Genomic DNA, 27,631 nt, shown 5'->3' with positions numbered 1-27,631 from the left:
TAATTGTTAAGTTGGTTTAATTAATTACTAAATGATTGTTAAATGCGAAATATTATTATATAAATTATTAAATTAGTCTCTTATTATATTTGTACTTGCCGATACACATTACCAAAGATTTCTATCCAATACATTTTGACTGTACATAGTTATGTAAAGTACGTCACACACTTACCTTTATACGAACATACGCAAATATTTTAGAAATGTCCTCTCGAGCTGAATTTCCACGCGCATTTACGAAATCTCCGACTCCAAACTTTTGCCTTTTTTAAAAAGTTTTCTTCCGCGTTTCCAGTATCTTTGAAACGTTCAGTTCAAAGACAGCGAAGCCTAGGTTTGCTATGCGTTCCACGCGGTGTCGAAAAAAACGGTTACACACCAGTTCAACAGAACCGGTCTGAAACCATTTTTAGAAACCACCGAACTGTTACAGAACTCATCTGTTGTTAACAGTTCGCCCTTATTAGGACGAAGAGGGACAAAAAAAAAAGAACTAATTTAGGCGCCAGAATGTAAATGGACGAAGCCCACCTCTACCAGAGGGAGGATCAAAAACAGCGTGTGTAAAAAATCTTTATTCGAGCGTGAACGCCAGTCACTGCGGTTTCACACAGAAGCAGAATTTGGCGCACACAGTAATAATAATAGTAATAATAACTAGGGTCTTCTCCCCTTAGCACGTCAACCCCCACGCATGCTTTGCTACGTAAAATGTAGAGAAGAAAATCTTTATTGTACAGTAAAGATACAATAATGTGACAGCCACAGCCAGGAGGCCAGGGGCTTGACAATGATATAGAAATATAAAAATATGTACAGTATAAAAATTTGTGCAGTATAAAAGATTACATAACAATTAAAAAACGTAGCATTAGCCATTCAATAGATATGAGTATGTACATAGTTGTGAGGCAGACAGTACACCAAGGTATGTGCACGTTCATATGTACAAAGCACATATTTAAGCATATTCACACAAGTCAGAATATTTCACAGTGCCAAATTGATGTTCGATATTGCATTTTCTTGTGAAGACAGTTCGTCGATTTGCCTGCGACGTGCCGTTATGCACCTCATAGGAGATAGCAGATGGAGATATCAGTATGAGTCGACATCAGGGGCCAAACAAAAGGGGAACAAGTTCGGCCAACGAGCGCCTGTAATTGCGATCAGAAGCGAATTTCTGCAGGCCAACACCGATCATTAGCAGGACTTGTACTGTAGGAAGTACTTGTCCAGGAAGGAATCTGTCACTGATCTTCAGCCTGTTCCGTTGTAGCTGAAGAAGAGGGGTGGCTCTTGGGAAGGAAGTGGAACATGCCACTGGCATATATTCCAGAAGTCAGGGGAGTTGATTTTGCCAACCAGCATTTTGACTGTGGTCACAGTTCTCCTCATGCGGATTATTTGAGGCAGCCGCGGGATTTGGAGTTGGTCGGCCATGCTGGTGGTCCTCTGCTGAGGGGGGGAGTCGATGTTTGTGGGTTGCCCACTTCAATATCCAGTATTCACTGGCGAAGATGGGCTTCATGAGAGAAGGTACTGCGGATGCCCATATTTCAGAGGCATACAGAAAGGTAGGATACACAATGGTTTCCAGATATCTGATTGTGGTTCTTGCGTCTGTGTTATGAAGAAGATGTTGACGGGCAATCCAGCGCATTCGGTTGATCTTGCGTAGAACACATTCGATGTGACAGTTGAACCTAAGGTTTGGGTCGAAGGTTACACCGAGATCTTTGTGTTTAGTAACACTTGGAATAACTGCACCCTGCAGTGAGGGTTGTATGGATGTGGGACACTTCTTCAGAGAAAAAACCATAATAACGGATTTTTGGGGGTTCAGTTTGAGACCGAAGTGGTTGAGATGGCTAGAGAAAGCTGTGATCTTATTACAGATTTCCGATGTGATCACTCCCCTGTCGGCTGATGGTGGTATTTCCGTTAGGAACTTTATATCGTCGGCGTAGGTAATGACATCATCTCTGTTACACACAAACGGAATAAGGAGGGCGGTAAAAAGTAACCCCGATAAAACGCCACCTTGCGGCACACCAGCATTGATGGATCGGGTATAGCAGAGGTTACGATGAGTGAGGTACACTGTTCTATTCCGGAGGAGCGAGTGCAGAAAAGCGAAAACGTCACCTTTGATCCGAAAGAAATTGGTTAGGAGATTCAGAAGGGCTGAGATGTTGAGGCTATCAAAAGCAGCTTCAATATCGGCATAAACAACCGCCATTTCTGATTTGGCCTCAAATTCATTTAAAATTTCCGTTTGGACTGCCAGAAGGTTGGAGACAGTTGATCTATTAGGGGTACGATGATCAAATTTTTTCTACGTAAAATACACACCTGTCGGATTGCACTGATCGACATCTAATCAAAAAATGACCTACGTAATTATTTACATCTGTATTTGTAGTGACGTAATTTCCCCGCCCACTTGTACGACGCAACCCCACCACGCGACATTCTCAAGGTCGAATAAATATCACTATGTAATTATTCACCCGCTTTTCCATAGGTCACTTAGGAAAAGGACTTTTGCTTCGGGTTCCGTAATACATGAGAAATATTGTTGCATCCGAAGGAGCAGGACTACAATATTTAATTAAACTATTTACAAACTATACAAATATTTGAAATATTTACAAATTACTAAAGTATTTACAAATATACAAACTATATCAGGTCCCTTCATCAGCTGGCATAATAAAACATAAAATGATGTCGGGCGCGGTCATGTATTAGAAGAAGAAGAAGAAGAGGAAGAAGAACTCTTTATTGCATACAAACGCACATGCCGTACACAATACCCTTCACGGCTAAAAGCCAGGGGTTTACAGTAAAGGCTAATACAAGGTTACAAAGTCTGATATAAGGTTACAGAGGCTAATACAATATTACAGTAAAGGCTAATACACTGTGATAAACAAGGATGAGATGAGAGAAAAAAATAATATTACTAATTATACAAGTGTTGGAAACCGAATGAAAAATTTACATAGGAACGTATATACACAACAGATGTTAAATTTACATATATGAGCATATATACACAACAGCATGTCATCATGTTCAATTATTCTCCAGGAAGCAGTCCTTTTACAGCGCTGGATTCATCTGAGCAGGCGCAGAAAGTTGGAACATTTAGTGAGGGATCCACGGGAGTGATGGACAGGTCTTTGGGAGCAGGTCCTAGTGTCCTGTGACGTGGTCCTGAGAAGGAAGTGGATGGAGTAAGTTCTGCCTGTATTTTTTATCCAATGCGAACTTGTACAGGTCGCCATCCAAGGAGTATACGCACTGCACCATTTGCACGGGTAAGAAGCGATCGGATAACTTTAACCGATTTGGGGTGGCCTGGAGGACTGGATTGGCCCGAAGGCTTGGGACTGGGATCCTCCAACCGCAGTTAGCCCAGAAGTCTGGGTCCGAAATAATGCCAACCATCATTTTTACAGAAAAGACGAGTCTTCTCTCATGGATAATGGCAGAAAGACGTCTGATGTTTAGAGCTGCTGCCATCTGGGTGGTCCTTTGTGCAGGGGGAAGCCGGAATTTCCATGTGGCCCACTTCAATAACCAAAATTCGCCTGCAAAAATCCGTCTTAGATGCGTTGCGGCAGTTGAGGTCCAGACTTCTGCTCCATAAAGAATGACCGGATAGACACATGTCTTGATATACCTGCACCCAACGGCCTGGCCATGGACATGCATAAGTTGTTGCTTAAGCATCCACCGGAGCCGACAGAATTTTTTTTGCAGGTGGTCTGTGTGTGGTAGAAAGGAGAGCTTCTGGTCAAAAATAACGCCCAGTTCAGTGTGTTGCTGAACAGCAGAAATCGCGGATCCTCTTATATTGGGTTGCACCATCGTTGGGTTACGTTTGAGCGAGAAAGTCAACTGTTTCGACTTCCCAGGATTGATGTGAAGGCCGAAACAGTGACGCACGTGCACGAGGTTGGTGAACGTTATTTTATTATTATTATCTTTCTTTTATCGTAAGAGACACCCGCTTACGGCTATTAAATAGGGGTTACACATTCATATATACAAATATAAGTTATATACATATCATTGGCTTAATAAATTATACAAATTATACATTGTATAATTAATTAAATTATACACATCGTTGCTTTGTTTTTACATGACAGGCAGATAGAGAGAGAGCACAAACATAATTTGCAATTTTAAAAGGAGTTAAGAGAATGTTCACATCTACACCACTATTCTCACGGCGAGTTCACAGAAAGACAAGACGTCCAATATAAACATAAGAGGAGCACCAGTGAGAAATAAAAATAGTCCCGACCAGTTAATCTTCATTTCCTGCATTCTCTTTTGTTCCCATCTGTGGGCTTCACTCAACATTTATAGGTGGAGTAATGCATTCTGAAACATTTCAGTCCTGGACTTCTTCTCTGTGCAAAGCTTTTCTGGGTCTGCTTGAAAATCGTTGTACATCTTAATGGTGTTAAAAGGAAAAAATCGCTGAAGGCTTATGCATCCAGTTCACTTTCAATGCGACAAACATTGGCATGTGTCCCACGTATGCCCCCAACATTGTCAACAGCAAGTGCCTGATTCTTCCCAATAACCCATTTATGTACCTTCCGTTTAACGTTCACCAACCCCGTGCACATGCTTCCCTGTGTAATACATAACCACGCCCTGCATCATTTGATGTTCATCAGCTGACATTAAGATACGAAAAACATTACAATCGAATACCATTGTAATGGACCCTTCATCAGCTGATAAAGGGTCCCGTCCTCCCAATATAGTAAAGGTACGATTGTAAATAGTTTACTTCTCTATTGTATAAGGATATTATTTGTATAATAATAACATACTAGCATTATTAGTCCTTCAGGTTGCCACTGACATTCTCTCAGATATGCCAGACAAGCTATACTTGCTACCTGGAATTCTAAAACGCTGATGGAACTGATATTGGTGACACTCAAGTCAAGTGGACCCAACGTCGGCGAAGTCCAGACGGTCTGTGACAGCAAAATCCACTGCTTTGCACCTTCGCGATGGTGGGACTGTTAGTAATCCTGGGTATAACCCCCATGCACAAGTACACTGTTGGTGACTACCCAGGTGTGAGTCGACATAAGCAGTGGTCGAGGTGTGGCGCCCACACCACATGGAGGAATGCTGCCCCTCTATGTTACCAAGCAGTACTAGGTGGTAGATGACTCTCATCAACCGATGCAATATGCATCGGTTGATGAGAAAATAAGCAAATAAGCAAAGTGCATCAACCGATGCACTTTGCTTATTGGCTTCTTGAAGTGGTGGAACCCATGTTTAGTCTCTAGAGCTAAGTTCCGGTCAACCCTTCCCTATCTCTTCCATCATGCAGTATGATTGATGATTTTTGAGGTTATGATGAATGTCGTGGCGAGATCCAATCTTCCTTACATTTCGAGGGTACAGCTCTAAAACGGTGTTCGCAGGCCGGCCGCTAGTTAGTACACCGGACCGAACCTATTGGTAACTGTTTAGGAGGCTTCCGGATCAGCTAGTGTATAATCTTGCTACCTCTACTCTGCCAGATAGTGACTGGAGGGAGTCCGAGTAGTGTGTATGCAGGGAGCATTGTCGAGGCCACGTTTTGTCAAGGATCTGGGTATATTTTTACCATGTGTACGCCATATCCAAATTTTTCATTACTTCATACAGCATGTCCCACCCACTTTTTCTTACTATTGAATACACCACGAATTGTTAAATTAAGAGTCAGCTTATCTGCGAAAAGATCTAAACCTCCCAAGCACTTCCTAATTCATTTCACAAATATGCGTGGTTTCAATTCTAATCTCAACGATACCCATTTGCAGTAAGGTGTAATTAGTGTCAGACGGCACCAGGGGTTTCCCCATCTCTGCGTAGTTTTCATTGTCGGTTTACCAATTTAACAAGTTCACTGGAAATGCCAGAGGTTTAAAAGTGTATGGATATTATATATGTGTAGTGTCGTGTACCCAGGCCTAACGTTGCCCCACCTTAACCCCGTGGAGGCAGACCAGGAACCCAATAGACCTAAGTTACTCTGGCAGGTCCTGTCCCTAATTCCTGAGATTTCAGTGGCTAGGACCTAAAAAAATAAAAAAAATAAATAAAATAAAAAAAATAATAATAAAAATAAAATAAAATAAAAAATTCTTATATTGTATTTATATTGCATGTATATATATGTGTATACAAGTACATACATACACACACGCACATATATACTCACAACGTGCATACACATACCAGCGTCAATCGTGGGGTTCATATCGCTTGAGTTGATAGGCCAGGACGTGGACGAAGATATTTTGGATATGTTTAAATTTAGGTGTGCGGGGCTTCGCTAGCCTTAAGATAGAGAGGGGGAGCTGAAGACTGGGGGGAGAAAGACAGAAGTATGGGGCCAATAGGGAAGACAGCCTCAAGTTTCAGTGGGGCATGCCCATGCCCACCAGAGTAGAAATGAGGGTGGTGGACGAGAGTCGTCTCCCCGGAGGAGTAGGGTTTATAGGTGAAGGGGACTAGGGTGCCCTCTTCAGGCTGCAGTAAGGCTTTGGCAGCTAGGCTGCAATTTGTTGTGTCTATTTTTGTCCACTTGATTAAGGTTGGGACAGTCATGGGGCAATCCCCGTTCTTCTTTTGCCCTTCTTTTCTTTATTCCTTTCTTTTCCGTTCATTCTCTCTTCTTCTTTTTCCCTTCTTCTTTTCTTTACTCCTTTCTTTTTCCATTCATTCTCTTCTTTATTCCTTTCTTTTCCGTTCACTTTCTTTTCTTCCACAGTTTTCTTTTCCAGGAGTTGTCTCTGTCTTATGCGATTTGTTTATGTTACTGTACTATAAGTCTCGTTGTATGGCAATTAACACCCTTCTCCTTGTGAAGAGGTCCTGTGCGTACTGGGAAAGCGCTCGGTACTCCTCTTCCGTGCCAATGAAGTGATGTTCAAGTCCTTTGGGGAGGTAAAGTGTAAAGTGTGTTTGGTGTCAAGCGGCACCAGGGGTTTCCCTCCTCTCCGCTTTGCTTGCATTTTGATGGGTGTGCCAGTTTACTGGAAATGCCAGAGATTCAAAAGTGTATCGATATTGTACATGTGTAGTGTCGTGTACCGTTGTTCATCTGGTCATTTAGCCGCTGGACCCCTACTGAGGCTCAACTGCCCACTTTTGCCCCGTGGAGGCAGACCAGGAAACACCAGTAGACTAAGATTTACTCTGGCAGGTCCTGCCACCTAATTTCCGGAGATTTCAGTGGTCAGGACTTTAAAAAAATAATAAATAAATAAAAAAATAAAAAAAAAATATATATATATATATAAAAATATATATATATATATATCCTTTATCCGCTCGCGTGGAAGTGAGGCTCTAGGAATGAAAGGCCGAAAGTAGTGGGCGAAGGTGATTTTAGATAGTTTAATTTAGATTGTGTGGGGCATTCACTTGCGTGCAAGTAGAGTGGGGGTAGTAGATTGAAGACTGGGGGGGGGAGGTAGAGACATGGAGCCGATAGAGAAGACAGCTACAATTTACAGTGGGGCATGCCCATGCCCCACCAGTGAGGAGGTAAGGGATTTTCGTGATGAGGGTGCATCTGAGGTCTTCGTATTGTGGGCAGTCGTAAAGCAGGTGGTCCCAGCTTTCGACCTCCCCGCACGTGCAATTTGAGTAATCGGCGAGGCCGAAGCCGAACAGTTTCTGGTTGAAGGGTCCATGTCCTGTGAGTAACGAGGTCAGGTGCAAGCCGAGGAAGAACCAGCCCGGTTGCCTTGGGTATATTTTGTTCAGTTCTGGAAAGAATTTACGAGTGATCTCGCCCTTTGTAGTCTCTGTCCATCTTTGCTGCCACTCCTGAAGGAGGTAGGTCTGCAGTCGTGCTCTTTCCGTTTTTTTAATGCTTGCTGGGTTGATTGTGAAGTCCTGTTGATACCGTGCGGCAAGCTTGTCTGGTTGTCAATAGGATGGTCCTATGTGTCATGTCCAGGATTTTCTTGTTGGTTACCAGTGATGTTTTGGTGTACCATACCACAGCTGCGTAGGTTATTGCTGGGATGAAGGTTGACTTATAATATAGCATTAGGGTTCATTTTTTTAGTCCCCAGTCCTTCCTCGTAATCCTAGCCACTAGGGCTGAGTATCTTCTTATTTTCATTCTTATGTGTTTTAGGTGGGATATGAAGGATAGGTTATTATCTAAGATAACTCCTAAGTACTTCATTTCTATGGTGAGTTTGATGGTCAGGCCAGTTATTTTTATTTGGGGCGGACGCTGTACCTGAAGAGTTCCTTTCAGCAAGATGGATACGGTTTTCGTCGGTACAATTTTTAGCTGGTTTTTTGTGGCCCAGTATTGTAATTTCTGCATTGCCTGATGACCAATGTTTTCCATTTTGACTCTGGAATCTGTCTGAATAGCAACAATGAGATCGACCGCCAAGGCCTGGGCCTCAGCCAGCCCCAAGTCCTGGCACAGAAAATCGTCCAAGGCCATGTTCCAAAGGAGAGGACCCAAGACAGACCCCTGTGGACAGTCCCTATGTACGTTTCTTGTGATTTTTTGATAATTTGTATTTATTTCCACTCTTCTGCCTGAAAGGTAGTCTTCCATTGCTTTGTATAAGTTGATGGGTACTGCAGCTTCTGTCAGTCTACTCAAGATGCTCGGCCACCAAAGTGAGTCGAATGCCCCGGCGAAATCGACTGATATGACTAATAGATGTTTTTTCCTGCACTCTTGTGCTTTCCTAAGCAGATCTCAAAGGGCATCCACCGTAGAGGATCCTGGCTTAAAGGCAAACTAATTTTTAGCTGCCAGGTCTGCCCTTTCATAGTGGTTCTGTATCCGCATCTGCAGCAGCCTCTCGTATAATTTACTGACCACTGAGAGCAGCACGATGGGTCTGTATGATGATGGACATTCTGGGTTCTTATTAGGCTTTTTCAAAATTAGCTTGGTATTTGCAGTTTTCCACGCCGCAGGGAATTTCCTTGTTTCCAAGCTTCTGTTGTAGAGGGTGAGTAGGATTTGCCGTTAGTTTTTTTCCAGTATCTACGGTTCGATCATATCAAGTCCCGGGAATCTGCGGTTTCTGATCCTGGTAGCAGCCACGCGAAGTTCGTCATGAGTGCAGGGGGTGGGGCTCGAGCGCAGGGGTGATATATTTTTCATTTTCTTTGCAGATTTTATGTTGTTCTTGCAGAGTTAGGGTCGCGGATTCTTTGAAAATTGTGTCGTGTATATTATCCAGCGATTGCTCCCAAGTGGTTGTATTTGCAGTAAAGTAAAGTGTAAAGTGTGTTTAGGGTCGAACAGCACCAGGGGTTTTCCCCATCTCCGCGTAGTTTACATTGTGGTGTGATGCAGTTCACTGTAAAGGCCAGAGATTTAAAAGTATATGGATCTTGAGGTGTATGATGTCGTGTACCGTTGTTCTTCTGGCCATTTAGCCGCTGGACCCCAGCTGCGGCCCGACATGCCAAACCCCATGTACGTTTACTGACAGCATCTCAGTTATCGGTTAATTCAACTACTACTCATCTCAGATGCCCAAATTATTCGCTGTAATGATTCCTTTCGCCTCAAAGGTGGTCCGTTCCAACATTCCCCATCAGAGACTTTGTAAATTGGAATATCCTCTTTTCGATTTTCTCTGGCTTAAAATCTCTCTACCTCATTCTGTCAAATTCATCTGTTGTCTGAACCGTTCTCCCAACTCCACTAATCACTTGGAGCTCTTTGACTTACTCTCTTTGCAACTTTACTTTCTCCAGTCCAAATTTACCAACTTTCCTCGGTGATTTTAATGTTCACAACTGCAGCTGGCTTCCGTTTTCTAGTCACACCGACCCAGTTGGTCGAGATGCGGAGGATTTTGCAATTACTAATGACCTTGCACATATCGTTCATTTACCTACAAGAATACCGGATAATTCTAACCATACAGCCAAAACGCTTGATCGTTTTCTCACAAACAACCCTTCCAAGTACACGGTCCAAGGGAGCGGTCTTTTACGCACCTCAGATCACAACTTGGTGATTGTCTCTTCTCCAATGGAGCCTTTATCTCATGGCTATTACAAACCTCGGGTTGCCTGGCATTATAAGAATGCAAATTTAATGATTAAATGATTACATGATCGGACTACTGTTTCAAAACTTCTGGTGTCAATGTTTGCTTAGATCGTGTCAGTGAAATTATTCTTGCAGGAATGGAATCCTTTATCCCACAGTCCACTTTGAAATCTCGCCTTTATATAAACCTTGGTTTTCCAATAAATGTGCTAAGGCCGTTCAGGAGAAGAATGTTGCATATCGTAATTGGCTTGTTTCTAATTCTTCAGTTTCATTTTCTGCCTACACCAAAGCTCGCAACAATTGTAAAGCAGTTATTAACCAGTCCAAACTAGATTTTGAACAGGCTAAGTGTAGAAAACTTGCTTCTTGCCCTAATGGTAGCCGAGCATTCTGGACTCTTGCCAAAGCTATTGGCGGCAACTTTTGCCTATCTCTGCTCCCACCTCTGTCAAAACCAGATAGTTCTGTTGTCACTTCGGCTAAGGATAAAGCTAACCTGCTAGCATCCCATTTTTCTTCCAACTCCTGTATTAATGATTTGGTAAAACACTTCCCACCATTCTTAACACACTCCATTCAATGCCCCCTGTGGTCTTCGGTCAAAAGGATGTGGGAATGAATTTGATGAATCTCGATACTAAGAGAGCTCCAGGTCGTGATGGTATTTCTCATCTTTTTTTCAAAAACTGTGCTCCTTGTTCTTTGCCGTCTTTTTTCACTTTCTTGTTCCAAAGGTGTTTTTCCTTCTAATTGGAAATTGGTTCATATCCAGTCAGTTCCTAAAAAGGGTGACAAATCCCTCCCATCCAATTATCGTCCCATTCTAATTACTTCTACTGTTTTTAAAGAAATGGAGAAATCAATTAACAGCCAACTCTTAAACTACCTAGAAACCTTCCATCTGATCAGGTGCATTATAGCCTTAGTTGCCAATGCGCCATAAAAAACCAAATCAAATCCGTCTGATCAACGATCGCCAGTATGGATTCCGTCAGTCTCGATCCACTGGTGATATTCTGGCTTATGTTGCCCATTTATGGAAAAATTCAATGGAAAGGTTCGGTGAAATGCAAGCAGTTGCTCTTGACATCTCAAAGGCTATTGATCCTGTTTGGCATAAAGGTTTTCTAAACAAACTTCCATCTTATAGTTTGCTAACTGTTTTTTGTAATTGGTTATTCATTTTTCTCTCTGATCGCTCATTGAGGGTGATGGTAGATGGCTCTCTGTCTTCTAACTTTTCGACTAATGCTGCTGTCCCTCAAGGTTCAGTTCTTTCCCCCTTGTATGTTAATGACCTCCTTCCATTGAATGCAAATCGTAGTTTTGTCGACGATAGCACATTGCATTCCACTTTCCATTTTGAGAAACCTTGTCCTGCTCAATCAGATTCAACTTCTCGAAAATCTGCTACCAGTTCCTTAAATGCCGATCTCCAGGTAATTCTCCAATAGGGCAAAGACAAACTTAGTTGATTTCAATCCTTCTAAAACGTAGTCCTGTCTTACATCTCGCGAAAAGGATCATTCTGTTCCTATGCTTATCTTTGGTGACTCCGATTTCTAGGCAAGATGATATATCTCTTTTGGGGATTACCCTGACTTCTAATCTCTCTTGGCACAAGCACATTACAAGTATTGCTTCCTCTGCATCTAAAAAACTTGGTTTTATCTTTCGCTCTCGGCGGTACTTTTCTTCCAAACGACTGTTCATTCTGAACAAATCGCAAATCCGCCCTACCATGAAATATTGTTCCCACATCTGGCGCAGTGCCCCCAAAATTTCAGACTTCTAGATTCCGTTCAGGAGAGTCTCTCTCCATTCTCTGTCTCATAGACGTACTGTTTCTGCTGCATTCCTTTTTCATATAGGTCGAAGATATTAAGAGGGTTTGGAAGGATGTTCCTGTTGTTTTTCTAACCCTGTGTAATTCATGTCCCGCGCACGGTACTTTCTCTGCCTGTTTTGAAAGTTGGCGACATGAAGGTACTTCTTAAAATCATGACAATCCTGCCTCATATCCAACTTCTTATTGTACCATTGCCTTTCTCCCCGTCTTGGGCAAGGCATTAGAGAAAGTCATTGCTACCAGGCTCTTAACTGTGTATATCTCCAGGGAATTATCATCGTCTGCACAATTTGGCTCTGTCCGAGGAAAAGGTGCTGAAAATGGCATTGCCTGCTTACTGGCTCTCCAAAGAGAATGTACATCAAAAATTCCTTATTGGCCTCTTTGTGGAATTCAAAGCGGCCTTTGACACCCTTTGGTGGCAAAATGCCCTGGCGAGGTTCCGGGAGGCTGAAGTCTCTCTACCTCTGTTTAACCTGTTGAAAAGTTATTTTTCTCAACGATCTCTGGTTGCTAAATATGGAACATTTCAAGTTGTCAGGAACGTTTCTAAAGGTTGTCCACAGGGGTCCATCTTGTGGCCTTTGTGTTGGAACTTAGTGTTCGATTCATGGCTGTCTAAAAGGTTTTATGCTACTTCCACGATAGCGTATGCAGATGACCTCACAATCCTGATCAATGGTAATTCTAGGAAGTCACTAGAAGACGTTGCTAATCATGTCCTCAAAGAACTTTCGGACTGGTCAGATATTCATATGCTACTGGTGTTTTTTTTTTTTTTTTTTTTTGGTAGTTGTTGGCGCATCGGCTTCTGTGGCCATATTGCACCTCCCAAGGTTTTTGCAGTACTTTGATCCAAGCCCGAGGCGAGAATCGAACCCGCGACCTTTCGGTTGCCGAGCAGGTACTTTACCCACTCGGCTAGCCCGGTCGGCTGCTACTGGTGTCTACTAGCAAAACCTCCCTGATGTTGCTCAAAGGCAGACTTGATAAAGGGTGCCCCTCCTTTGTTCCTTTGATCAGATATAATGGACACCCAATTAAATATACTTCTACTACAAAGTATCTAGGAATTATGCTAGATGACTCCTTGAGTTTCATCTCACATGCAAAATTTATCAAAGAAAAATGTATCATTCCTATCCAGACTATGGCAAGTTACCAGAAAATAGTGAGCCTCGAAGGTCCACACGTTACATTTATATTACAATTGCATCTTCCTCTCCATCCTTGCTTATGGCGCTGGTGCTTGGGGATATAGAGTCACGAAAACAGCTATCATCAAGGAATTCCCTCAAGCACAGTGGGCGGCTCTTCTCATGATGACCAGGACCTGCAGGACAACCTCAACTTTGGTACTTCAAGTTTTAACAGGAGGGTTGCCTATTCATTATGAAGTACAATACAGGTACTTGAAATATAACTTAAAAAAGGGATATTCTACTTCTCTCAATAATATACAACTCGATTTAAATACTTCAATTTCTACAGAGCTGAAACATCTTCGATCCATTTTTGTTAACAAATGGCAAGACGACTGGAACACTTCTGTGCTTGGTAAGGTAACAAAAGAATTCATTCCTACTGTCATGGAATTCAAGATCGGGGCAAAATTCAAGGGAAAATCAAAATTTCCTTTGGTTTTCCCTTGGTCTCTATGAATCTTATTTACTAACTGGACATGGGAGTTTGAATAATAAACTCTATAAACTAGGATTGTCTCCCACTCCGTTATCTATATGTAGGCTAGAGGAAGATGTTGATCACATTCTTGTGGATATAGCGAGTTTAGAAATGAACTGCAGTTAACCACTGGCGTCTTTTCTAGTGATAATAAGGCACTGTTGATTCAAACCTTAGATGCTTTTAAGGCACTCATATAATATTAGAATTTGCAATTTTAATATTATTTCTTTACAGGTCCCTCTCCGAGTTGGGTCTCCTCTCGGTTTGCTAGAGCAAACTGGTAGGAGCCCCTTTTTTTTTTCAACTTTCGAAAGGAGCAGATCAATTGTTCAACTTTTCCAATAACGCAATTCCAATATTGGTTCCGATCTGTCAACAAGAATACAGTATTATTTAGCGTTATATTAAGCGTGAATTTTGGTATAAAACAGGCTTCAGTTGTAATTTCTACTTCAGGGTCTCGGTGCACCATTTAGAATCTCTTAAAAATGTGGAGTCAAATTTTAATGCATTTTGAGTATTCACCCCAAGTAATGCCTTTCACTCGGTGTAGTAAAAAGTTATCGTGATATGTTTTCCTTCGTATAAGAATGGACGTAAGTTTTATAAATTTAAAACCATATTCACGAAATGGAAAAGTAACCCGTTTCATATTTAAATATTGCGTAGTGAAAAGGGTGGGACAATACACAAAAGTCTGTTGGAGATCGCCGATTTGACCCGTGAAATTCGACTACGGCAACCCACCTACGCAGCTTTGTATCTATGCGGATCCACCAAGCTGAAAGCTGGCGCTCGTGAAATCCGTTTCAAAGGTAGGAATCATCTATGAATTTTTTGCTTACTGGAACTGATGTGAAAAGCTGGTTGGCGCCGTTTCGTTCTTTTTGGACATGGAAAGACAGTTTCGGGTTCGCTTTCAGTTGTAGTGACTGTTATTGGTCTGCGAGGACTTTGTCCAGAAACCTAAGCGCATTGAAACAAATCACCGCACAACTATCTTTTTTGCCAAAGTTCCTCCGAGTGGCTTCTGCCTGCTTGCTGCTGCTGCTCCTCGTTTTGTAGATGCATCCTGGTGTTCACGGTCTGCGCGGTAGCACAATGGTATCGTCACCGTTTTTCCCACACCTGGTGGAAAAGGCCCGTGTTCGAATCCCGTCGATGACGCGAGCAACTTTAATGGGCTTTTTTCACTCCCTGGCTGAGTTAGTCGGTCTCATGCGTAGATAGCAAGGTTTTTTCCCCTTCAGCAAAGCAGGCAAATGAACTAGGGAACACATACAGTTTACAGACGGGTAGATGTATTACATGATGGGTGACCCTAATATAATAATTTTAGTTGTCTGTGTTCACATTTTTACTTTGTCATTTTCTTTTTATATAGTTTCTGTTTATTGTTCTCCCTATGAAGATATTGATGCATCTTTTGAATATTTGGAGTCGTTAATGTCATTCATAGGATCTGAAAATATTATCATAACCATGGACGCTAATACTAGATCTAACTTATGGCATTCTAGCATTAACGATGCAAGAGGGTAACTCTTGAAAATTTTATACTTGCACAAGATTTACTTAATGCAGGTGGTGAATTACATACTTTTGACAATACTTATGGACAATCAAATATAGATGTGACTTTGGCCTCATTTAGCTTATCACAAAATGTGTGCTTTTGGAAAGTAGTTTGAAATTGTACAACAAGTGATCATAGGTCAATTGTCTTTAAATTAAGGTTATACCTGGACAAGAATATTGTTTCACAGTTTTTGTAGAAAATGTTTGGTTTAGTTATAAATCTATGAATTGGATTGTTTTTGGATTCTATTAATACACTGACTTTAATTCATTGGATGATAGAAATACGAATGGCCTCAATTTTTCACTCAATTGCTTTGTACACAGCTCTTTTTTTACTCTGCTAGAAAAGAAGGAAGTTATCAAAAATAGTACCAACGTACAATTGGCCACCTTGAGAAGAGTAGTTTGTAATTCAAGGAAACAATATCACAGACACAGAAATTGGGGGGAACAAATGAATCAATATTACAGGGAAGTATAGAAATAAAAGGAATTTGTATAAAAGAGCAACATTTTTAAGTAAATTAAATTCATGGAAAGACTCAATTCGATGGGTTGGGAAGAACAACCCCTGTGGCTTAGTCTATAACTGGTAAGAAACAAATTGCAATTCAGTCCTTTGCTGCATACGATAAAGCAGGAGAGCGATGGAACAAAAGACTGGTATTCAACTATTGAGCTGAAAACAAATCAGTTGTTCCCCAGGACGAAATAGGTGACGATAAGGCAGCACAGAGAGAAATAAGGCACTTCAATAGTACATATTAGCATTAGTAGAGGCTAGGGCTTGCATAAAACCGAATTTAACCGAAGTTTACTCTTAAAACCGGTTTTAAAACCGATTTTCTCAGACTTAGGGAAAATAATTAAAAGCTTATAACGCAGGTATTTATTTTGTCTTTGGTAGATTGTACAAATCGTAATCAAATCTTTTAAACAAAATCTATCACCACTTATAGTAAAAAAAATAAAAAAATTAAAATGCCCTAAAAAAGTAACCGGCTTGAGATTATACAAAATTACAAATTGTATTCAAATCCTCTGAATAAAAACCATCTTCTCGTATAGTAAACAAAAAAAAAAATAATAAGCCCTATAATAATAATAAATAAATAAATAAAAATAATGTGAAAAAAAAACAGCTTGGGGAAATTACTTGACTATTTATTGCTCAGCTTTTTTCTGAAAATGATCCTTTAAAAAACACAGTATATTAAGCATTTTTCCTGATAGACTTGACCTTATTTCTGTGTTAAAGAGACCAGTGATCGAAAACACTCTCTCAAATTGGACACTTGTTGGTTTAATGGTCAGCACTGCTCTATAAACTTTCCAGATTTTCCCTTCTACTGCTAGTTGCCTCCAAAATTTTAAATTCTTTGCTGATTTCCAATTCACTCGGATATTTTGAAGGCTCTTCAGTTAATCTCTTGTTTACACTATCATACTCTCGCATGAGTGTATCTCCAACATCGGAACTAGACGAGTCTTGTTTTCTTCTAAAAGAAAAGTTCGTTTATTTTCAGTTTCTTCATTCAACGCTAAGACTCCTTCGGAATGTTTTGCAAATAATCTCTGATAAATCTCTTCAGCGTGCTTTTTCGAAACTTGCTTACTTGGAAAATCAAAAGTTCTTGAACCTGAATCTTCTTTCCGAAACTTTTCGGGGTTGTGTAGATAGCTCAGCAAAACCACAGTTTGGCAATTTCGTCTTGCTTTGTAACGCTGGAAAAGGCTTTGGTGAAACTTTAAAGCAAATGGGTTTTCTGCTGTATCAAGCTTAGCAAGCAGATCTATTGAAGACTCTGCTTTAAGTAATTCTATCTTCTGAGGTTATAGCCTTCAGAATCATTTCAGCTGGTCGCAAAGTTTCACATAGCAATTCAAGTGTTTTCCAGTCATCGTCAGACACAGCTTCAGTTGACAGTACTGCACATAGAGCATTTGGAATGCAATTTTTCAATTTCAAAAATCTCTCAATCATATAGAATGTGCTATCCCATCTAGTCTTTCAATCCAATATAAGTTTATATTCTTCTCCATTAAATTTTGCTTTAACAAGATTTTGTAAAATGTCATTTTTGGTAAGCGATTTTCGAAAAAGCTTGCAAATTTTTCTGATTTTGTTAATAGTTTGTGCAATATTGGCCATTGGATTGAAGAAATAAATGAGATCATCGGTAAAGTCGGTTTGATAAAGCATGACTTTCTGTCTTTCTTCATCATCACTACTTTCTTCATTATTTTCATTTTCTTCATTGTCTTTGGGAGACTCAGAGAGTGTGGCACCATAATTGATTGCTTTTTCATAATGTACATCTATAACTGACAGATGTATACAACGGGCTATACATCGTTGATGATTAGGCGTAATTTGCTTGCCAAACTTAATCATCATTGCTGCTCCATCGGTGGTGCAGGCAACAATATCCTCATCCAAGTTCAAACCAAATTCCTAAAAGTGTCCATTCACAATTTGCTCAGTTCTTCTGGTATCAAGTGAACCATTAATCTCAATAAGACCTAACGACCAATGATTGTCTTTTGAATGCACATTTATATTCGTATACCTTTTATTTTGTATTGACGTATATTCGTCTAGAGTCAATGAATACCGTGCATCCAAAACCAATGAATTTTTGAAATGCTGAATGAGTTCTTCTTTCTTAGTTTTATAATAATTCAGAACCAAATTTTTAATTCCATTCACTGAGGCTGGTGGTAATTTATTTCTCTGAAGGTGAAGGCTTGATTGTATAAACTCACTCTTGGCAATTGAATTAAAAGAAAATCCATCTAAAGCAGCTAATTTTGAAATCTCTTCTTCCATAGATTTTTTAACCATTTTTACGGAAGGTTCACTTTATCTTGTTTAATGTCAATCTGGTGCATTTTCTTTAAATGCAACATCAAAGATGATGTAGATCCTCCAGACGACTTCATTATCTTCTGACATTTCGAACATTGCGCTTCATCTTTGCTTTTTCGAGCAAAATAATTCCATACATTTGATTTCATCTTAGACATATTAAGAGTAATAAATATTCCTTAGTAGGAATTTATATCACCGATAATTTTAAATAAAAATATTGAAGATAACAAAGGCACAATACGATGCGTCACTCCCGCAAGCACTGAATGAAGAGTCTAAACGAGGCAAGTTTCAAAATTTTCACGAAAGAAATTTTTTTTTCCCCAATTAAATCTATTGTATTTTCAAAATTACATAAAAGCTAAATTTGGGGAAGCTGCTTTTTGGAGAACATTTGATCGCAAATTTAATAGGAATAAAGAAGCAAAAAACTTTCTACGATTGAAATTTGATGCAAAAATCAGCGAATCTGTTCTAGTGGGTAACCATCAATAAGGTGCGTTCCATAACTTGCCTGGCGAACAAGATAGATGAAACGGAGAAATGTTGAGCATTTTCTTTAACGCTATCTCTCCGACTCACTCAGTCGTAAAAGAGTACACCTGCATCGTGCCATGATACAGGTGGGAAGATAAAAGGTACCCCTTCTAGATTTGGGCCACTTGTCCATGAGATTCGTACCTTAAAATAAAATAAAAAACATGTTTAAAACATAAAGCAGTTGAACGAACCAGACAAACGAACAAACAAAAACATATGTGCGTAACAAAAAACTATATTCGAGGGCTAACTAAGAAAATATTCGAATCCGGTTTTAGAATCTCGGTTTCGGTTTTAACAACTCAATATGAAAACCGATTTAACTGGTTTTATAAAACCGGTTTGCAAGCCCTAGTAGAGGCATCATATGCAAGACAAGAAAGCAAGCTTATACAGCATCAACCCAAAACAAAAAAAAAAAAAAAAAAAAAACCCTTTCCGTTTCACCCATCCATTCGATCCAAAATTTTACCTGGTTCTCCCTTGAATTTATTTAAGCTATCAACTTCCACAACGTTCGTTTGGAAGTTTGTTTACCAATAAACCACCCGCTGGCTAAAGGCAAATTTCCGCACATCTGTTTTTCAACTGTCTTTCCTCAATTTGAATTTATGTCCCCTCAGGCGATTAATCTGGGCAAGAGGAAGAATCACATCAGCATTAAAGCTTGCTCAAACCATTCAAGGCGTTATACACCTCAATCAGATCATCTCGCAAGCTCCTAGTCTCCAGATGCGGCAACTGACAGAATTTAAACCTTTCCTGGTAAGAAGACCTCCTTTGTTCCTTCCCCCAATCTTGTTGCCCGCTCTGTGCTCGTTCCAGCAGCTATATATCCTTTCTAAAATGAGGCCTCCAGACATGTATACTGAACTCAATGTGTGGCCTGACCATTGCCTTATACAAGGGGATACTATCCTTATCCCTGCTAGCAAAATTCCTCTATATCATTGTCAGGACCCCATAACATACTCTCGCTGCCTGTATGCACTTCTCAGAAAACTTCATATCTGACTGCACAATTAACCCCAGATGCTTTTGATTCTCTACCACCCTCAGTATAGTACCACACAATTGATGCATTACTCTGGGGTTACGGCTACCCATATGCAGTACTTTACATTTGTCAATGTTAAACTTCTCAGCCCATCTGCTCAACATTTCTAGATCCTGATGCAGTAGTGTACTGTCTTTAGTGTCATTAACAACCCTGCCAACCTTTGTATCATCGGAAAACTTGGACATTAAGCCTGATATACCTTCATCAATATCATTAATAAATACAGAAAACAACAATGGACCCAACACTGAACCCTGAGGGACTCCACAAATAACATTATTCCACGAAGAGCAGTGTCCATTGATTACCAATCTCTGTCTTCTCCCACTCAACCACCATTTTATCCATTGTAGCAACTTTCCCTTAATGCCATACTGCTCCAATTTGTGCAGCAGGCTTCCATGTGCAACGGTATCAAAAGCCTTCCTAAGATCCAAATATATGATATCAAAAGTATTCTTTGCATCCAGTTCCTTTGTGACTACATCATAGTATCCAATCAAATTAGTCAGACAAGACTTCCCATTAATAAACCCATGCTGTGTCTGAACTATAACTGAAGTCTTGTCTAGATGACCCTGCAGTGCGCCGTTAACCAGTGCCTCCATTAATTTCCCCCGAACAGAAGTCAAACTAACAGGTCTGTAATTACTTGTGTCGTCTTTTGAACCCCTCCCCTTTGTGAATTGGGGTGACATTTGCACATCTGCAATCCATGGGTACCTCCCCTGAGTACGCAGAAGAAAGTTCTCATAGGAAGGTTCTCAAGCTCCAATATTTATTTAATAAGCAGGAATTGAAACAAGTTTGTCAAAATATTAATATCAACACAACTCCTGGTTTACACTTAATTGAAAATAACGTTATTATTAAAATGTTAGACGTCTTTCCACATTTATTGGTAAATGTTTTTAATAAATGTTATTTGGAAGGTGCCTTTCTAGGATTCTGGAAAAAGTGGCTTTGTTTAAACATTTGATTAAGTCAGGTAAAGACGTCACCAATCCTAGAGGGTATAGAGCAGGGGTGGGCAACTTTTTTCGTCAGCGGGCCGAATGAAATTTTCGCATCATGATGCGGGCCGGAATAGATTGAACGATTTAATAAAAAAAAATCAGAACCTAAAAAATGTTATATTACTTAAATTAGCAAATTATTAATGTATTTTTAAAAAAAAATATCTGAATGTCTAATTATCATTTAAAATGCGGCATTCGGCATCAATTTTTCTGTTTTTTTTTTAATTGGCTCATTTTATGGGCTATAAATTATATTAAATTAAAAATTGTAATAATTAGAAAAGGCATAAAACATAAAATATCTCGCACCAATATTATTTTTTTCAATAAGAAGTCAAACCTAAAGGAACTTCGTTCGATCGATGCTACAAAATAATAATTAGGAAATAACTCTTTGACGCTGCGTAGAATCACTTGGTTACTGGCCGCGATTCCCGATTGAACCGAATTAAGCCGAACGTTTACGGCGAGTGTAGTCAGGTATGGATTTTCTATATTTATGCATTTACCGAGGGGGCCGGATTCAACATCGTCGAGGGCCGGATGTGGCCCGCTGGCCGACTGTTGCCCACCCCTGGTATAGACGGATCTCTCTGCTCCCTAATCTGATATCAAAAATATGATATGAAAAGTATTCTTTGCATCCAGTTCCTTTGTGACTACATCAATTTTGTGACTATCCAATCAAATTAATCAGACAAGACTTCCCATTAATGGCTAAGTTATAGGAGCGGTTGTTGCTGCTTAGGTTAATGGCTTGGTTAAACACAAGGGAATTTCAGCTCAAATGTCAATATGGGTTTCTGAAAGAACACTCGGCTGAGGATGCTCTCAAAGATCTGTTTGATTATATTAGTCAGTCTGTTAGCAAGTATGTTCTCGTGCTGTACGTTGATTTCGAAGGTGCTTTCTATAGCGTGTGGCACTAGAGCATACTCTGCTCCCTTAGGTAGACCCAGTGCCCAGATCTTTTGTTTAAGGACATAGCTAGCTATTTAAACGGCAGGAAAGTTATTGTCAGATGAGAGCATAACGTTTTTTTCTAAGAATATTACTCGTGGGTTTTCGTAGGACTCCGTCTTGGGCCCCATGTTTTGGAATTTAGTGTTAAATGTGTGGTTAGGAGTTCCTAACAATGTGTCATACTGTAGGATAGCTTGTGCTGATTACTTGGTAATATGTGCACTTGGAAAGTCCAGGCAAGAGATGCATGGGGTTTCTATGAGTGTGATGACTAGTTTATTTGCGTGGACAGTTCAACATAAATTAAAGATATACAAGAAAACGGTGATGATGCTATATAGGTTCCTATTGTTTCAATTGATGGGCACAGGATTCTCATGGTGGTCCAGAATAAACATCTGGGCATAATTATTGATAACAGGCTGACGTTTATGCACCATCTGGAGCATATTAGTGACTAGATCAAAAATTTTCCGTCTGTCATTATTCGTATCGAAAGGTGGCTGACTGGGGGCTTAGGAAAAAGGCCTTAGTTTTATATTAAAGGCGGTCCTCCTACCCATTATAGTATATGGTTCGAATGTGTGGTTTTCAAGAATTGTTACAGTTAAATTTAAACAGAAACTCTCATCAATTTGGAGGCATATTATTTTTGGACTATTTAGAATTTGTAGGACAGTGTCTAACTATGCCATGCAAGTTTTGTCAGGGTTCTTGCCTCTAGATTTATATGTGGCTTATCGTGCTTTTTGTTACTTTGCGTAAGGGAGTTAAATCGGATTTATGGGGATTACTTGTAGCGTAGCAGTTCAACGACATAACGAAAAACTTGATTATGAATCGGATGCAGGAACTCTGGCAGGAAAGATGGGATTCCAGTAATACTGGTGTAGTGACTAAGTTATTTATAACTAGGGTGACTCGGATAAAAATGTTAATGCTTGGTTCTTTCCTGCGATGGAGACGTCGCATTTGTTGATGGGACACGGTTCCTTGAATTTTAAATCGTTTTATTTTGGGCTGGCAACAGATCTTTACTGTTTCTGCTCATGTGAGGAATCATGGAAGGAATCACATATTGCATGACTTGAATCTACGAACAATTTAGACCGCAGTTAAAAAGAGTAATTCGGGAACTGTCCAGTAGCAATGAATATGTATTATCAAGTAAAGATTTAATGCCCTGCAAAATTTTGTTAAAAATGTTTTTATTTAAAGAAGACAAATGTCAAGATTGTTATTATCTTGGTATAGGTAATTGTTATTCGTTTTTTTTTTTTGTTTGTTTGTTTTTGTTTTGTGTTGTTTGTGTGTTTTTTTTCTCGCTGGATCTGTCTGTATTTTTTTTTTTTTTTTTTTTTGTTGGCGCTGGGAGAATTGCCAGTGCAGCAATTAGATGAGCAGCCCTGAGGGTGGGTTTTTCTTTTTTTTTGAGGGCTCTCAGGCGTGGGCTGCCTGAATGCGGGATTGCAGCCATCCAGTGGTATTGCACTTCTTCCTGTGGGTACGGTATTCGTGTTATATGCACATACAGCGATACCAGGGCTCAGATCACACTTTTATTCTAAATAATCCTCAGGCCAGCTATGTCCCTGTCTTAACCTCTGTGTGTAAATATCACCCCCCTAGCTTTTTGCTGTCCAGGGGGGTGGTTCTTTGGCAGAGCAATAAACAGATTTAATAATAAAAAATAATAATAATAGTTTCTACAACAACAACATCAACGGGAAGTTGGACTTATTCCTGGGAGCCATCCCGATATAAGAAAGCGCGCACACACACACACACACACAGAGGAACGTATTCAGGGTTGGGCAGAGAGGGAATATGCCCCCTTAACCAAAATTTTTAATTAAAGAAACAGAACGCAGGAGGTGTTCTAAGAAAAACTGAAAAGCCTGGTCGTCATGCCCCCTTACGTTACCTGGACCTGGTTGCCATGCCCCACCCCCCTTTACGACGATACGCCACTGCACACACACACACATGAATTAAGATTTGTACAGAGAGCGTATTAGTAAATAATGTAAATAATCTTTTTGTATATAAATTTTGTATAAACTTGAGATTGTGTAAATTGTGTGTAATAAATGATTGAAACAAAAAATGAAGAGTCACTGGTGGGTGCAGGATTTTTGGCGCTTAATAATAATATAAAAAGTGAAGACTGTAACCTCTTTTCCCAATTCTTTTCTCAAAGCCCAAGTTGGTTTCAGACTGAAACGTAAGTTGAATAAAATGCCATTTTTGGGTGGATGAAAGGCTGAAGATTCCATTTTCAGATGGTTGGAGCCTTCTTCGCACCCTGTCCCCAGCCGTGTCTGAAAGCTGTCAATACCCGAACAGTTTAATGGCGCGACGAAAACGCCGACCGAACGAGTGAAATTCATTTTGCCACTAGGTGGCGCGTGCTGTCGTTTCTCGTTAGGTTCAGACCAGAGTGGCGCTCGCTGCACCGACGGGACGGACACCTCCCGTGCTGCGAACGTCATTAAAATGATTCCAGCCCGCGCGCTCGCACGTACTGTTGGAGTACCTAACTTTTTTGTTAACGAAATTCCTGCGAAATGAGTAGAATTAAGGTCCTCCCCCCCCGTGTAAGGTTACCTTCATTAAAATAACATCTTTTGTTGCTGCTGGCAAGGATCAGAAGCAGTGGCGAAGAGTTCCACCGAGAAGCTCTCATTAGCGAAGCAGGTCTGCAACGGGGGTCTCTCGGAGGCATGGGCGGGGGAGGGGGGAAGAAAATCTGGATACGCGAGAGGCGAAAAAGAAAAAGATCAGTCGTCGGTGGAAGATCGAAAGTGGGAAGCTCGCTGCGGAAGTGGCGACGATGCGGAACGGAAGAACACTCATCGGCATCAAATCGACTTCGTCCTCTTCGTAGCGGCTTTGCGAGTGTCACATCGAGGGAAATCCTCTGCATCGTTGCCGTCCCTCATTAAACAATCGATAACTGGCTCTGATAAATCGTTCGCCCATTTTATATTTTGCGCGAACCATTTGCATCGGAGCGCCCTCTTTTACCACTTCTCTGAACTTACGGTGACTGTTGAGGATGGGGTTTTTGCGGCGCTTCGCCGTTTCCTCCTCCGCGCTGAGCAACACGTTGTTTTCGCAAATCGTCGTTGTATGTGTGCGCGTGCTGGAGCACGCGCACATCTTTGACTTCCATCTTGGAAATGCCATAAAACATATGGAATTTCCAAGAAGAAAAGGTTATATTATTTTAGTTGGTATTTCGAGAGAGAGAGAGAGAAGAATCTTGTCGACTTTAAATATTGCATAATTTTTGTTCGCTTTAAACGCACTTTTGCGGTAAAAACAAAATTTAAAGAACGGGAGGAGAAGCAGGGCGAAGAGCAGCGGGAATAAAATGGTTTAATCTGTATTTCCAATCCTCACGGCAAGGAGATGCGCCCCCGTTGCAATGCGAATGAAATTGTTGCTGGCAAAACACGTGGAAGACAGACACGTTTGCTCACAGGAGGACGCACAATTCAGAAGCCCAACGGGCAGCTCGGATGTAAAGTGAAAGCAGGTCGAAGCCTCGTTGAACAAGGTCAAAAGGGAAATTTTCTCTCCCATGGGTCAAGTGAAAGAAAGCCAAACTGAGCAGTGCGTACAGCGATAGGTCACACACACACACACACACACACACACACACGTTGGAGGAACAAGAGGAAGTGCAAGGAATTTGTTAACAGCGAACGGTAGTTCAGTGAGCCGAACCGTGAAAGCAAAAGTGCACGCGTTCTCTAGAAGGCCTATTGCGGATAGATTCTTACGGAGGGCCTTTGACACCATTCCGGGGGTTGATGCGATCGGGATGGTCATTGCTCGTTCCATACGCACATGTCATTGTTGTTGAATTCCACCCTAGTGAAATCCCGGGCGGACACAAAGCGAAACTCCGACTGCAATTCTCAGAAAACTCCAAATTGTAGGGTGTGTGTGCAGTGGGGTGTTTGCAGAACATTAAAGACGACACAAAATTTACATAAATGCCAAACTTTTAATAAACATTATAAAACAAAATTTACATAAATAACAAACATTTAATAAGCATTTATATGACAACATTTACATAAATAACAAGCATTTTTATGAGACTTATATAAAAGAAACTTTACATACGAATCCCAAATTTAGATTACAGGAACTATGATACAAGACAATTGGCCATCTCACGCACCTCATCAACCATTCTCAAATATTCCCCATACGCAGCCGAGTAGTCAGGAGCGCGAGTGCAATAGCATGCGCTCTTTCAGTGGACGGAGTTCAAGCTCGTGTCTGCTAAATACGATTAATATTTGCATCAATGATTTATTGTAAACTCCACTGACCTGATGGTCGTGCCCGACTACAAACGAGAACTTTTTTTTTTTTTTTTTTTTTTTTACGTTGGTAACACAACCCTTCCTTTCTCTTATTGGTCCTCTCACACGCAATTTACAAATTCCAACTACTGTTTGGTGCTTCTCTTCCTTTACAAGTTCGCATCACTTTACGTCAGTTGTCTCTTACTACAAATCACCAAAATGTCTCTCGTTTCGCCTCTCAAATCAATTACCGTTTTGCATCCCATTTTACTCCTCTAGTAATTATTACAATTCGCTTTTTTTATCAAATCACCTGTGAATCAGAGGCGGCTTTAACGGCGGGCGTACCGGGGGCGCGCCCTGGGTCCCGACTTCTGAAGGGCCCACGCAAAACCCCAACAAATTAGTTGAATATATTAATTGAATTAATAGGTTCAACTATTAGTTCAAAACTTTGTGATTATTATTAATTATATTATATTCAAATTTTATTGGAAATAAAGCATGCATTAATAGTGCATAATATTTTTTATTTATTTAAAAAAATGGTTAACATGTATTTTTATTTTCCCTGTCTCTCTCTTTTTTTTATGGGGTCCAATATTTTCTTCTGCTCCCGGGGCCTCAACCGACCTTAATCCGCTCCTGCTATGAATTCAACGCATATCAAATCGATTACTATTTTTCATTCCCTTACATCAGTAATACTTACGGCAAACCACTTATTTCTATCTTATTTAGTTCGCATCTTAGTTACTCCCCCTTTCTAATAGAGGGCAGGGTTTCCCCTTTTCTCTCTGGATGAAAAATTTTAGGTTCTTCTTTCACCTAAAATCGTATCTGTTAAATACATTGTCTAAATAATAATATAAGTTACTCATCCCACTTTGCCTATGATTCCTTTCTATTCGCAATTCCCTTATATTTCTTTCTTTCTTTATTTTCCATACGTCATTTCATGGTCGTTTACTTATCTAACCCAACTTAACAACTCACTTTTCTACATTACAAAAAACATTTCCTTTCAAAGAAATTCCTTCAAACAATTTCGCACCGAGTTCAGCTTTTATGAGTTCATTGTTGTTATTTGGTTTTTAGGAGCATTAGCAACTAAGGCCATATTGCTCCAGGATATGCGGTGGTCATTCCTTAACCTTTCCGCATCCTCCGTATTTGGTGGTGACGGGCTCGAACCCCGGTCTAATCAAGAAGCGTGTGCTACGCACTGCTGCTCCTTACCACCTGGCTACGGAGGCAGTTCAGCTTTTACGAGTTCATGAGTTCGGAGTTCACTAAATACTGGAACGCATTTACGTCCCGAAATGGGCCACTGCTTTCAGTTCTTTGGCATCTGGTTCCTTCGTAGCAGACGGGCTTCTCACATCCGTTTCAACTCTTTCTGGCGAGCTGTCTCTTCTTCGGGGACTCTTGGACTGGATTTATTCTTCCACGTAGATTCGCAACCCACATCTCTGCACACCTGTCTCCTTCTCAACGGGCCGGACCCTAGACGCATTTGTAGATCCTACACATTTATTTACTTCAGGAATATGTCATGCGATTACGCATATATATATATATATATATATATACACTGGTGTTGTTGTTGTTATTTGGTTTTTAGGAGCATTAGC

This window comes from Mastigoproctus giganteus, chromosome 5 (genome assembly GCF_048544385.1).
Source record: "Mastigoproctus giganteus isolate SK-2022 chromosome 5, ASM4854438v1, whole genome shotgun sequence".
NCBI classification, from domain to species: domain Eukaryota; kingdom Metazoa; phylum Arthropoda; class Arachnida; order Uropygi; family Thelyphonidae; genus Mastigoproctus; species Mastigoproctus giganteus.
Note: the sequence above shows the minus strand (reverse complement) of the source record.